Source organism: Cheilinus undulatus, linkage group 21 (genome assembly GCF_018320785.1).
Source record: "Cheilinus undulatus linkage group 21, ASM1832078v1, whole genome shotgun sequence".
Classification (NCBI taxonomy): Eukaryota; Metazoa; Chordata; class Actinopteri; order Labriformes; family Labridae; genus Cheilinus; species Cheilinus undulatus.
Genome location: NC_054885.1, coordinates 21,104,168 through 21,117,484, shown reverse-complemented (window position 1 = coordinate 21,117,484; position 13,317 = coordinate 21,104,168). Strand labels below are relative to the sequence as shown.

The window sequence follows — 13,317 nt, the reverse complement described above, 5'->3', positions numbered from 1 at the left end:
GGCCTCATGTACAAAGGGTGCGTATGCACAAAAACATGGCTTACGTTCTTTTTCACGGCAAAGTTCACATGTATCAAGAGTGAAATGACCGTGGAAATGTGCAGTGCCTCACACCAACTTCATGGCTGGCGTACGCACGTTTCTACAGCCGTGGATCCTTGGCGACACTTAGAGGTGATGCTGAGAAACTGTTGGAATAAATAAATGTGATGTGCACATCAGAGACACATCAACAATTAACACTGATGAACAATTAACACACACGTGCCTGCAATTGCACTCATTTGATCAGTGTGTATGAACTGTCTATTTAGTCCAAGGATGATCATCCTTGTACATGATGTTATTGACTACTAGATCCAGATTGTGGGCCCACTGGCATGCATGCAGTAAACTGAGCTGTGAGCTGGACTGTTGTGGATCTGAAAAGGACTGGGATTGTCTCTGGGAGATCAGGAAGTCCTCCACTCCTCTGTCTCTGCTGGAATGTTCTGGGTTTCACCTTTATGCACACAGATGAAGAAAATTTCCTGTCTCTCTTATTTTTTCTGGACTGTCTGTTAGGAGATGGATGGAGAGACTCTGGAGAGATGTTTATGTGGGAGTGCTTGATCTTTTCTACACCATCTTTACCAACCTGGAGAGAGAAGGGCTTCTCAATTCTGACAGTGAAGTCCACCTGTACGCTCTTCACTGGTGTTTCCTCCCTCACATCCAGAGGCGTCTTGAAGTTTTCCAACAGGGCTGGAACGCGGAGGGAAATCAGTCTCCACTCAAGCCGTGGAATCGCCATGAGCGTGAGGCACTCCAGGATCCATTGCAGGTTTACATTAGTTTTTGTGTAGCTTTCTCACTTATCTTAACATCCCAACCACTTTGAAGAGGCCTTATGTATGATTAAGTCTTGAAATACTTGTCTGCACCTACTGTAGAAATGTAACATTGAAAAATAGTTTCCACTCTCTCCTTTTATAAATGTCAGATGGTGAAACTCATAAGTGTTTAAGTTGTAATTTATTCTAAGTAGACATACGATCATCACTGGGTAATGCATTTTTATGGTTGTTCTGTATTACGTGGCTTAATTCTCACAAATTTGAAATTATTTGAATTGTTCCTAAAGTGACAATGAAAAATTGCTTTAAAAACTAAGCTGAAAAATATTTTAAAAATTTTACATTTTTGTCCAGTGCATACATTTTTCGTCCAGTTTTCATACATTCTTTTATACTGTGAATAGAATAGAGTGAAAATAATAATTAAAAAAACAAACAAAAAAAACAATAGGCACCTTTTTTTTAACTTATAAAATAAGGTTTTTGTCTTTGAAATAAATGGTCTCTCATTCGTATTCTAATTTGAAATCTCACAAGGAGCAGTAACTTTGCCTGAAAACATAAAACCTGGGATTTGAATCTTCCTTTTGTAAATAACCAGCTCTGATACAGGCTGTTAGGACAATCATTTTAGTTTTTTTCTTTTAGTTTTCAGCACGTCGATTTCTCAGACACATTGGACCGGTCTCTTCATCACAAATTTTTGTTAACAGACTCTTTTACTCCATCTACTACATCCACAAGTTGACAGAGTATGGAGTAGACTGGACTGGACCAAGTGGTCATCGGGAACCAGATGTTGTTGTTCCTGAAGTTGAACTTGAGCGCTCACTGACCGAGCATGTGTTGAATATCTACATAGAAACTATGAGAAAAATATCAGAAATGCTTGAGTGACTCAGAGACTGGAAAGCCATGTGCCCTGCAGAACAGAGGAACATAATAAGGAGAACAAAAATCTTTTTTTTACTGCTCTTTATCTAAACACATACTGTAATGCCCATCTCAGTGACCACATTAGGGATATTTCTTTATCCTAAACTGTAATCAAATTGCATCTCATTCAGGAAAGATTTCTTCGAACAGTTGCACCTGAATTTTTTTTTTTTTTTTTAAATCAAAGAAGCAAAGCATTTTTCATATTAAGAGGACTGAACCTGAAAAAACATTTGACAAAAGAACTTTGTAAATCCAAGCTCAACATATCCAAAGCACTGTCCAGAGAGCAGATGAGGCATCATCTAAAACCTTTTTTGTTTAAAACAACTGTTCAGAGCTGTTTCCAACGGGTATATTAACTAGTCTCAGATATCCAGAGGGCATATGATATTTGGAACTTTGGGACAATGACACACACGTATTCTGCTCAGATCAATCCAAAACCAGTATCAACAGTCCCAACAGCAGCAAGGAGGTCTCTATTAAAGACACTATAGTCTGTGCAATGTCCAGGGAGTTTCAGCAGATGGAAGCAGGCTGAAGACCCTGGGAAGGAGCTCTCCACAACTTCAACATCTAAGTGTCTGGGAAGCATATCCCATCCCACCCAAAACTGCAGAAGTTTTCCAAGCAAGTTTGGAGATGCTGCCACAGAAGAGAGAAAAAAAATCCTCTATTATAAACTGAAATTACTTTTTTTAACAGCATGAAAGTTAGGACGACTAAAATGATCACAATTATTCAAAGAGAGCAAAACAGACGTTTAAGGTTGTATATGTTGTAGAAGCAGCACATCTAGTGGTCAACATAAAGTGTATATTTAATGAAATAATTGGCATAGTGTTCATATTAAACCAGCCATTATAGATGAGTTCACAGACAGCTTTGTACCTATTGCTGTGACTGGCTCAGAAAACAATAATTTTGGATGGTTTTGGGCTAACGACAGCTTGAAAACTGATGGCTAAACATGAAACCACCGACCCCTATGAATATATGTCATAAAAATATCATTGCACCAATCAAGTTTCTTTGATTTGGAAAAGGCTAAAATTGTGGTTAAGAGTAAAACTACATTAAAACTCACCTCAATAATTCTACAGAATATTTGCTTTGGGTCATTACAGTAGTTAAGAAAGAACAAAAAACTAGAGGGAAGCACACTCTAGAGTAACCTACGGTAGTGTTAAAACAACAGCATCAGTAACACACTCACCATTCTCAGTGAATGCATGCAGGAATCCTGCGAGTCTGCACAGATCTTCCAAAGACACGTCATTGTCTTCTTCTTGGTCCAGTGTGGGCCAGTTGATCTTGTCCAAGACCATCTAACAAAACTGTGATAGTATTAATAATAAAAGGAATCAGGAAACAATAACTTCTCCAAGCAGCTAAAAAAAAGTACAAGAAAACGCTCCATGGATAACCATAAGACAGCCCACACAGTGATGCAAGGCAAACTGTAGTTAAGGCATGCTCATGATACAGTGAGTTACAAAGAAAAACTGACTGTTTTCCTTTGTTAGTACCAAAATATGCTGCTGATCATCTTCAAAATATCAGCCAACAATGGGAACTTTTTCAAATGATTTTTTAGGACTTTTCCAATTGTTTTTGCTCCATAAAATATCTAATAGTGTTAATTAGATTATTTCTGTTGACATGAGACGTCATAATAATAAACAGAATTTACAGCCAAAACTGCCAAGGGTAAATATCTTTGTCCCTGTAAGCAATCGGAAACATCCCATTAACATTATTAAAATTAAGAAGTGATAATCAGATTCTCGCATTTCAAAAGCAGGTACCCTTTGTATTTTAAGGTATTACTCTATAAGAAAAATACTCAACACTTTTCAAACTGATTAAAATATAACTGCTGCTTTATTTTGGAGTTAACTTTTCTGTTGAAGTCAGTTATTCCTTGTAAGAAAAAAATAAGGCAGTTTTTATGGACTTCAACTTACCCCCAATTCCACACTGTCCAAACTAACAGTGTTCTGTTCTCACTGGAGTGTGCTTTCAACAACAGTGCATGCATTCTGTCACTGGACTAAAGCTAACTATTGCACTAAACAGAGCAAGTTCAAGTGAGAATACAGTGAAAATAATGCCTGTTACTTTGCTAACCATTTGTTTCAAAAATATGTTGGGGAGAAATGCTCCATAGTGAATAGTACAGACAGAACACTGTGCAGATGGATGATAGTTCAGCTGTACCATCCAGCTTATAAAAAAAAAAGATATTTTAAGAAATCTATTTAAAAAATGAATGATTGAATTTTAAATGTAAACTTTTAAGGAGGAAATGGGAAGTGGAAGGAATCAAATGGTCCGTCTCCCCCTCAAACAAAAGAGTTCCCCCTGGTGCTTAAAATAAAGGGGAAAAAAAAAATCAAACCACACAGAGGTCAATACAAAAGAAATTAAAAGTTAAGTTAAGGGTTAAATTCTACAAATAATTCATTCCTATAATCTTAAAGATTTCTCTGCAAGTTTGATTTGTTAGGTAGAAAAGAAATGTACCTTTCAGTGTGCATGTCAAAGGAGAGGCCCATTCATCATGAGCCATGTTGTAGAAAGAAAAGATAGCTCTGCCCCTTTCCTCTGCACTGTCTCCAAGATCCATGACCACACTTAATGGTTTTCCATTTGCATGCTGAATTAAATCTCCTCTCTGAACATTTTTGCCATATCCATGGGATCCTGCTCTATTTTCCAATCTAAACCAGTAAGAAAATGTAAAAAAAAAAAAAAAAAAAAAAATTACTTATAACTTACAAAGGTCCTCAACACCTCCCTGAAATTGTCTATAACATGAATGGGTCATTGTGTTTGTTAGGTTTTTGGTCAAACTCCAAAGATACAATTACAGAAGACCAAAAAATGCTGTATTTGACAGTCACATTTAAACAGAAACTAAATCCAACAGGAACATTCAACTCAAACTTTTTTTCACATTTTTGCCCATCAAAAACTCTGTTAGGATGTTTCCCAGTTATACACTAGCAAGAGTCCCTACATCTGCATGCTCTCACACCGCATGACAAACCTAAAATTACTCCAAAATAAACTCAACAGAGTCTTACCCCATGCACTGATCACTATGAGCCTTAATACTTGAAAAAGGGAATTCTTCTCCACATCTTATGCATTTCTGAGCTGGTCCAACCAGCTCTCTACTGCATCCTGGTAGAGAAATCTGTAGGGAAGGACAGAACTGGATTGTAAACAAAATAACAACATCACTGCTACTTGGTCTGTACGAGCAATATAAGATCAAGAAACCCACAGGCTCCAGATCCAGATTATTTTGAAGTGCTTGAATGAAGACTTTAGCATGTCCAATCTGAGTTTGAGGGTCTTTAAAATACTGGACACGGTAGCCAGTGTTAGTATATTTTTTCAATACATAAATTAGGATTTTCTTGCAAATTTCAGTTAAAAAAACACAGTTTTTAAAAAATACCTTAAGTCATTGGGGGTTTTTAATAGTCAACTTAAATCGTAATGAGAAAGGAAATTGTTCATTTGGTCCTACCAGCCTGCTGGGGCCACGTTGGTTGAGGGGAGATGATGACGACGATGATGATGATGATGGTTTTAGATATCTTTTTTTCCCATATAAATTCAACATTAGCTTAATGCGTGCACACACGTGCTATTAGAACAAAAATACATTATTTCAAATCACTATACCATCAAATGCCATGCCATTAATCAGTCATTGATAGACAGGTGGGGAATGCCACTCACCAATTCGTGGTTCTTGTATTATTTTAAGTGTCCTTACTTGATTCCAGCGGTCCTGTGTTGTTGTCATAGACTGTACAAGGTTGTTGTTCGGTAGGTTTTTAGCTAGGGTTCAATTCATGAAAAGTTCTAATGATGTTTCTTAAGTTTTATTATCGAAGTTTGAGCAGACTCAGTTCAGTGATGTTTTCTCTCAGCGTCTCCCAGTACGTTCTTCTTCTTCTTCTCTTGTTTTATTGGCGGCTCGCAAACAACTTTTAGGTGCATACCGCCACCTACTGTACAAGAGTGTGCAATATCATGTCACTTTCCTCATATTATATTCTAGCTGCCAACCCCGTGCCCCTTAGGAACATATCTCCCAGTATGTGTCCCACTTCCTGCTTAAAAACCTGCATGTGTGCTACCATTGGCTGGTTCGCGCTGCGCGAGATTTCAAACGTGATAAAACGGGATTTCACGTATTTCCGCTAGATCTCATTGCATTTCATTAAAAGTGTCACAAAGAATTAATTATATCTTAAAACATCTTTCTCTAAATTTACAATATATCATTTAAACACAACATTATCAATTAGGTTCATTCTTCTCATCTTTTCATCTTTTTGTCCTTGTTTAAAAATATTAATCTGGTCACTTTGTGACCTGGGTTACATGTTGTTCACTGGGTCATTCATTACTTACTGTTCTCCAGACGATTCGCCAGTTCCCGCAGCATTCGAGCATCTGCTGGGGTGTTATGAATGAAAAAAAAAAATTAAAGATAAAACCCATTTCTTTTATCATGATTTCCTAGCAGTGTGATAGTTGAGCGGTATTGGTTCTCGCCTAAGAGCCGAGAGGTCACGAGTTCGCGGCCAGTCGGCGGCGGGAGGATCCCCGGAGTGAGTTAGGAAGGGGGGATGCTGACCGCCAACACGTGAATGAGGCTTGCAGGCGGGAATGCGAGACATCACACTCATTTTTAACATTTGGGAAAAAAATTGCTTATGCCAATCCCAAAGTGGTCTGGCTTCAGCTAGCTACAACTTTAACAATATGGAACTTTTCCATCTTAACTTGCTGTTGGACAGGTGAGCCATATGTCTGTTTCAACCCGTAGCTTTAGCAAATATGCTAGTACCGGCTAAACTTTTGTCAACATGGCCTACGCTCCTTAATGATATTTTATGTTAGCTGTGACGATTAGCATGCTAACTATGGGCTTTCCTTTTCCCCGAGTTACCTCAAAAGGCGATCGGCATCAACTCTTTTCAAAGTGATAGTACAACCCCCACCCCTGCCTTTGTCAAGTCTTACAGAGTTGACCACGAGAGCTATGTTTTCCTGGAGATATGTTATCATCTATACATAAGTACTTAACCCTCCTGCCCTCCTCGGGCATTTTTGGCCATTTTTTGCAAGTTTATTTTTTTTCAACTTGTGATCATTTTGTCAGTTTTAGAGCCTGTGGCATGATTTTTTTCCAGGAACTTCTCTTTCAAGTTAAACTTTTAAAGCTCTGCACAAAACTACCAAACATTCCAGTATTTTCAGAATTTTAACCCTTAAAATGCCGGTTTGAATATTTGAAATTTTTCCATTTTTGCTGCAAAAAACACAAAAAGTGAATTATTTTCCATAAAATTAATAGTAGAAAGATGGGGCTTTGGTGCCGATGAGAGTCTTGGATGGGTCAAAGATTTGCAACAAAATTGATTTGATTGCATTTGTATTTTTATGTAGTGCCAGAAATACCCTTTTTACATCTTCAAGGCAAAAATGCCCCCATTGACTTCCATTAAAACTAGGTTTTTCAATCTCACTGTCATTGCAGTATAAAATCATGCATTCTCTAATGTCAGCATTCCAATGTGAAGAAATCTAGTGAAATTTGACATTTTGACCGTATTCCACCAGATTCAACCATTTTCCCATTGTAGGACCATGCACCAAATTATTGTCTTTTTGCCAGTTAAATTATGGAGAGTTTTTATGTGTGAATATGGCTGTGTGTGGGTGTGTGTGAATTTGTAAACAACCCATCCAAGACTCTAATCAGCACCAAAGCCCCATCTTTCTACTATTAATTTTATAGAAAATAATTCACTTTTTGCGTTTTTTTTTGCAGAAAAAATGGAAAAATTTCAAATACTCAAACTGGCATTTAAAGGGTTAAAATCTTGAAAAAAGTTGACTGTTTGGTAGTTTTGAGCAGGTCTGAAGTTGTTAAGGAGATTTATGGAAAAAAAAGTAGAAAAAATATTGATGTATGGTGATTTAATGGCAATTTTTCTGTACGTGGACATTTTTACCTCGAAAGTGAAAAGTGTGTAGTAAATTTGAGGAGGACACAAGGGTTAATGGAGTTGTAAACTGTGTTTTTTTTTTTGTCTTCTGATATAGAAGCGCTGATTTTGCTGTAAAAAGTGTACAACCCCTGACTGAAGAGGCTGAGGAGATTTATGTTGTAGAATCCAGGTGAGTTTGAACAACTTTAATGTGCAAAACACATTGTACAAACAATGTGTACACTTTGTTCACATTGTTTTTAGCGGAAGTATTCCTGGTATTGATGCCTTTGTTTGTACACTGCAGCATGCACACCCTGAATATTTCCAGTGGCAAGCCGCATGAGTTCCTGGATGAAGAGGAGGTATGACTCGAGGCATGTAAGTGGCTGTAGCTGATCACTTGTGTCTTGTAGTTATTCACTGACATGTTTTTAGACTACAGTGTTTGTGTTCATGTGCAATATTGAAATGGAGGATTTTGCTCAAAAGGGTGTTTAAGAAGATGAGGACACCTCTGATGAAGGATTCGATCCTTTTCTTCATTTGTGGTATGTGTGATTTTTTTTTGTTTGTTTTTTTTTCATCTGTCAGAAAAGTCTGATCTTTGTAAGTAAATATAATGAGACATAACAAATCTGTTTCAGTTTTAAAAGTAAAATTTCAAAACAGCCAGAGAAATGCTGTTAATAATCAGTGTTAGTATTATAATCCAACATATTTACTCATGTGCAGTCTTACGCAGTGCCGGTGGGTGATGTCAGAATGGACTCTTCAGGTCAACAGGAGATTTATTTTGTGGGCACATATGACAACATGGTACACTTTGTAGATACAATGTTCTTCTCACTAATCCTTGCTTCATCAATGCTTTTTATACCACACTGCTGCTAGTAAAGCTTCAGCGCCACCACCCCTGCCTCCACATTACTAGTCAAAAATGTGTTAAAATGGTTGGTTAAAAAATGGAATTCCAAAAAACATGAGAACGGAATTTGGCAAAAAATAAAACTGAGGGCCCTAAATATACTTTGCAAGTAATTCTGGGCCTCCAATTTTCCTTTATGTCTTATTTAATTTTTTGCCAGTATGGATGTGAAATGGGTCTTAAATTGTATTTATTATGGTCTTTAAAAAGTCTTAAATTTGACTTGTTGAAACCTGCAGAGACCCTGTTATAATATTAGCTTTGTGCTTTTTCATATGTTCCAGAGATATACTTTTGTTATTTAGGGTTGCTAAAAGTATTTCAAACAAGTAACTTTAATACATAAGGGCTTGCTGTATTGTTCAAGCTGATTTTCAAGCTTAGGACTCAAATTTCCTTGCATCCACTTTTAGTGCAATATGAAGTGGACATTTTTATTTATTTATTTATGTTTTTAAACCTTTTTTAACCATCCAATAGAACGTCATGTGATTTAGTTTCCAAAACCACACCCTGATGTATGCAGCCCAGCGGTTTGGTTACAGCCTGTAAACAGGACACAGACCTTGCTTGCAAGCCTTGACTATGACCTCCACAATCACAGGCTTCCAGCTCGAAACCGTAGTGGACACAAAATCTAAGTATTTAAAACAGCAGCAGTCAAATTCCTGAAGAAAAAAAAAACTATTATAATTTCAATTTCCTGGGGTCTGATCAAAGGAGAGACTAACAAATGCTCATAAAGACACTGTGCATTTTTAGCTTTGATACCCTTTAAAGTATTAAAAACTATAGAAAGCTCTTTCAAGAAGACCAGGAACTGTGGATTAACATTCATAAACTTACATTTATGAATAAAACATTTTGCAAGGATTAATAGGTTATTAAACACAAATTCCAACTTGAAATCCTCCAAAGGTACGTCAAGTCTTACATTACTGTATGTTAATATTGACCAAGGCAAGTTATGATCAGAAACCCATTTCTGAAACTTTTTTCCAAAATAAATCAGAAGTATTACAAGAAAAGAAAAGGTGTTCCTGAGTTTCAATACCATTTTTGCAGAATGTACATTCATTTGAATGGATATTAAACTTTCAAATTTCAAATAGTTACATCTAATTTTTCTAGAGGTGTAAACAACATTTGAGTGGTTTAACAAAAACCTCCTTTTAAGGGTGAGGGGAAACACTCTTTTGAGAGTAATGATCTTAGAAATTTGTTTTTTGCTTCATTTTTCATCTGAAAAAAGACTGTCTTGAATAAACAGAGGGTGCAGATGGGGAACTATTGATACATAAAATAAGTATCCTTTGATTGTAGCCACAAGAGCTCTTGGAATTGAATGAACTACAACATTATATTCTTTTGGATGCAGTTTAAGTTGTATTTATTACAGAATTCTGTAAAATGTAAAATATTGCCTCTGTCATCCATTAAATGTAAAATGACCAAATTCCTTGATCAAACCACTCTTTAAAGTGGGGGGTATTATGCCTTTTTTCAAGGCTTTATACCATCTCTGTGATACACACGTAGTAGCATTACATGGTTTACAGCTCAAAAAATCCCTCATGTTTCTCACAGTGGCAACCAGAAAAACTCTTATTTTCACCTCCGTCTGAAAAGCTTCGGTTTCGCTGCTGTCTCTTTAACCCCCCCCCCCGGCTCCACGGACCTGCTTTCCTCCGATTGGCCGATTTTCCGGAGGCTGGCCGGCGACAAGACTCAATGTTTTGTGTCCACCCCCTCTGATGTGGCTAATGTTGTTATGCTAGTGTGCGTAAACTTTGAATGAACCAGTACAACTGAGTGAAATATGGCGAATTTTGATATAAGTCCATACGTGTTAGACCCAGAGTCTGACCCTGATATTCTGGGGAGAGAGAGGGGGAAGAAAACCAGCAGCAGCGAAGGATAGAGCAGGACGTATCCGTTTGGTAAGTGTTTACTTACTGTGTTGCTAAATGCTAAATGCTAAAAAGCCTAGTGGGGGCGGTCTGTTCCGATTTGCCAGCAGCACGTGGAGTATGGACACCCAACATTGTGACTTTATGTTTATGTTTTAAAACCGGAAAAGTATAATACTCTCTCTTTAAAATAGAACAATTTCTTTTATTAATATACATCTATTGTTCCAAATTGGTGTGTTGTGAGGAGAAAAATTGTGTTTAAATATTAGTTTCCAGTAATGGAGGACCTGTTGGGGGAATTTTGATAGCTTGACTGGCAGTTTACAAATTTCAAAATCACATTTTAGTAAAAATTTTATACCCCCGAAATCCCCCAAAAATGTTAGTGGGAAGTTTAAACCAAGAATTTGTCCTGTGTTTTTCCGAAACCGTCAGTGAACACCTTGAAGATGTGAGGAAAGTACTTTGCAGAATGCCTGAACATGGAATTAAACTGCATCCTAAAGAGTGTGAACTGTTCAAACGTCAAATCAGATATGTTGGCAGATTGGTGTCCGGAGATGGCATTCACGTTGATCCAAAAGATCAAGTATCCCGTTGACATTGTAGATTCCTAGATGAATACACAGAGGTGATGCCTCCTGATGTTGTCACTGCAGTTTGGTGTAACATTTTGAATATGTTAACCTAGATAAACGAAAATTATATTAATTGGAAAAAATTGAAATAATAAATAGTGGAAAATTAGGTAATTCAGAAAACTTAGGTTCGTCTCAAAGGAAGCCCAGGGTGTGTGAATAATACAACAAATACAGAAGTTAAGTTTAAAGTAAGTGTATTGACAAATAATATTTTTTCCAAATAATAAACACAAACAACTTCAAACAATCCATCAATAATAACAAAGGGAGGCCTTTTTAAAAAAATGCAAAAAAATTAAAGTTCTGCCCTTTCTTTAATCGACCTTAAATCAGTTCAGTTCCTCATGTCCCAGAGTCCTTGTTCCTACCCTAACCGTGGTAGTCTTCTTTGGGGAAGGGGGGGGAGGTGTGGGGAGTTCAGAGTTCCTTGGGTAGCTCGCCAGTCTTACGACGGATCCAATCCAGGGAAAGGAAGGGGTAACAAAAAAAACCTGACCTAAAAAGGGGTCAGTAAAATACAAACAATTACTATTCTTTATCAAACATATGTTGTACTACTCTTCGTTAATTCAAACTCTTTCATCACAAAATCCGCACTTCACATCCAATTCTCACTACGAGAACACAATTTATCTAATATAAAAATTAATTAATCTCATTAAGCATTTCACTTAAAAAAATAAAGTTCTCATTTTCAATGGAATGTACCTAACATTTCGGCAAAGCCGATTTACTTTAACATATCAAATAATTTTAACAAATATACATACAAATAAGTCAAAGACAAAACGGCGTGCAGCTGCACGCAGCTTAAATTAGCTGTTTTCTTAATGAGGTTTGGCATATAAATCTCCGCAAGTCCCGCGGAGGAACAAAGGCACTAGCGGGAGTTTTAAATCAACTTAGGACATATTATGAGAATAACAAAAGAAACAACACTCACCGCTGAGTCTCTATAATGTTAGGATCGACCGTTTAGTGAAGGTAGTGTGAAATTTCTGCTGCCAACCAGCCGTGCTGCCTGCGTGACCCCAGGTGAGGAGATTGCCAAAGAGGAAGTGACCTTGTGCACCGGATATTTATGTGTTATGGGATGAGCTCGAATTGGATAATGAGTTGCGGATTTGGGGTGTGGTATGAACGGTTTGTAAACAAAATAAACAGTTTAAGGAAATTAGTAAATCAATTTGGGGAAAAAATAAAATAACCAGTTTGTTATGGCGGCACAAGGTCACTCCTGCAGGCAGGCAGGATGGCACAATCTGTATACATTTAAATTAATTCACTGGGTTACATTGGCAAGGAGAGAAAACTGCCAAGGATGGAGATGTAGAGTGGGTTGCTGCTCTGAGACTTGGCTTATCAGACAGTGTGGAGAAAGAACTCCACAGTGACTGTGTAACACCTACCTGGTCCAAGGAGGATATCAAATCAGCTCAGCTTGATGATCAAGTTATAAAAACAGTTATTCAGCTCAAGGAAGAGGAATAGGTCCCAAATAAGAAGGACAAGAGAAATCTGAGCAGAGAAACCAGACGGCTGGTACATGGATTAAATTAGTCCTGGATGACAGTGTTTTCTACAGACATTCAGCAGACAGAAAGCAATTGGTCGTGCCCAGTAATCTAAAAACACTTGTCCTCAAGAGCTTGCACGATGACAAAGTTATTCACTTAGCTCATGAAAGATTCTACTGGCCATTTATGCAAAAAGAAGAAGTAGAAGACTATGTAACTAAAAAGTTCTCTTGCGTAACACAAAAACATCCAAAAATTCCTGACAGAGCACCAATGGGCTGCATCAAAACAAGTGCACCTTTTGAACTAGCCTCCACTGATTATCTTATGGAGCAGAGCAAAGGTGGTTATGAGTACGTGCTTGTTGTCATGGATCATTTCACGCACGTTGCCCAAGCTTTACCCAACTAAAAACAAGTCAGGCAAGACTGCAGCTGAGAGACTTCTTTCCACGATTCGGCTTTCCTGAAAAACTTCATCATGATCAGGGGTGTGAAGTTGAAAACAATCTCTTCCAGCG

The 13,317-nt window shown here is 37.4% G+C and overlaps 2 long non-coding RNA genes across 2 annotated transcripts; both read right to left on the bottom strand.

Moving 5' to 3' along the window:
- Nucleotides 1-1,959: 1,959 nt before the first annotated feature.
- Nucleotides 1,960-4,977, bottom strand: LOC121503761. The gene is made up of 3 exons (XR_005991390.1): nt 4,865-4,977; nt 2,992-3,112; nt 1,960-2,420 (listed from the first exon to the last, which is right to left on the bottom strand). It is a non-coding gene; the product is annotated as an uncharacterized LOC121503761 (long non-coding RNA).
- A 6,480-nt stretch (nt 4,978-11,457) lies between these two features.
- On the bottom strand, nt 11,458-12,616 carry LOC121503762. The gene is made up of 2 exons (XR_005991391.1): nt 12,224-12,616; nt 11,458-11,776 (listed from the first exon to the last, which is right to left on the bottom strand). It is a non-coding gene; the product is annotated as an uncharacterized LOC121503762 (long non-coding RNA).
- Nucleotides 12,617-13,317: the final 701 nt, after the last annotated feature.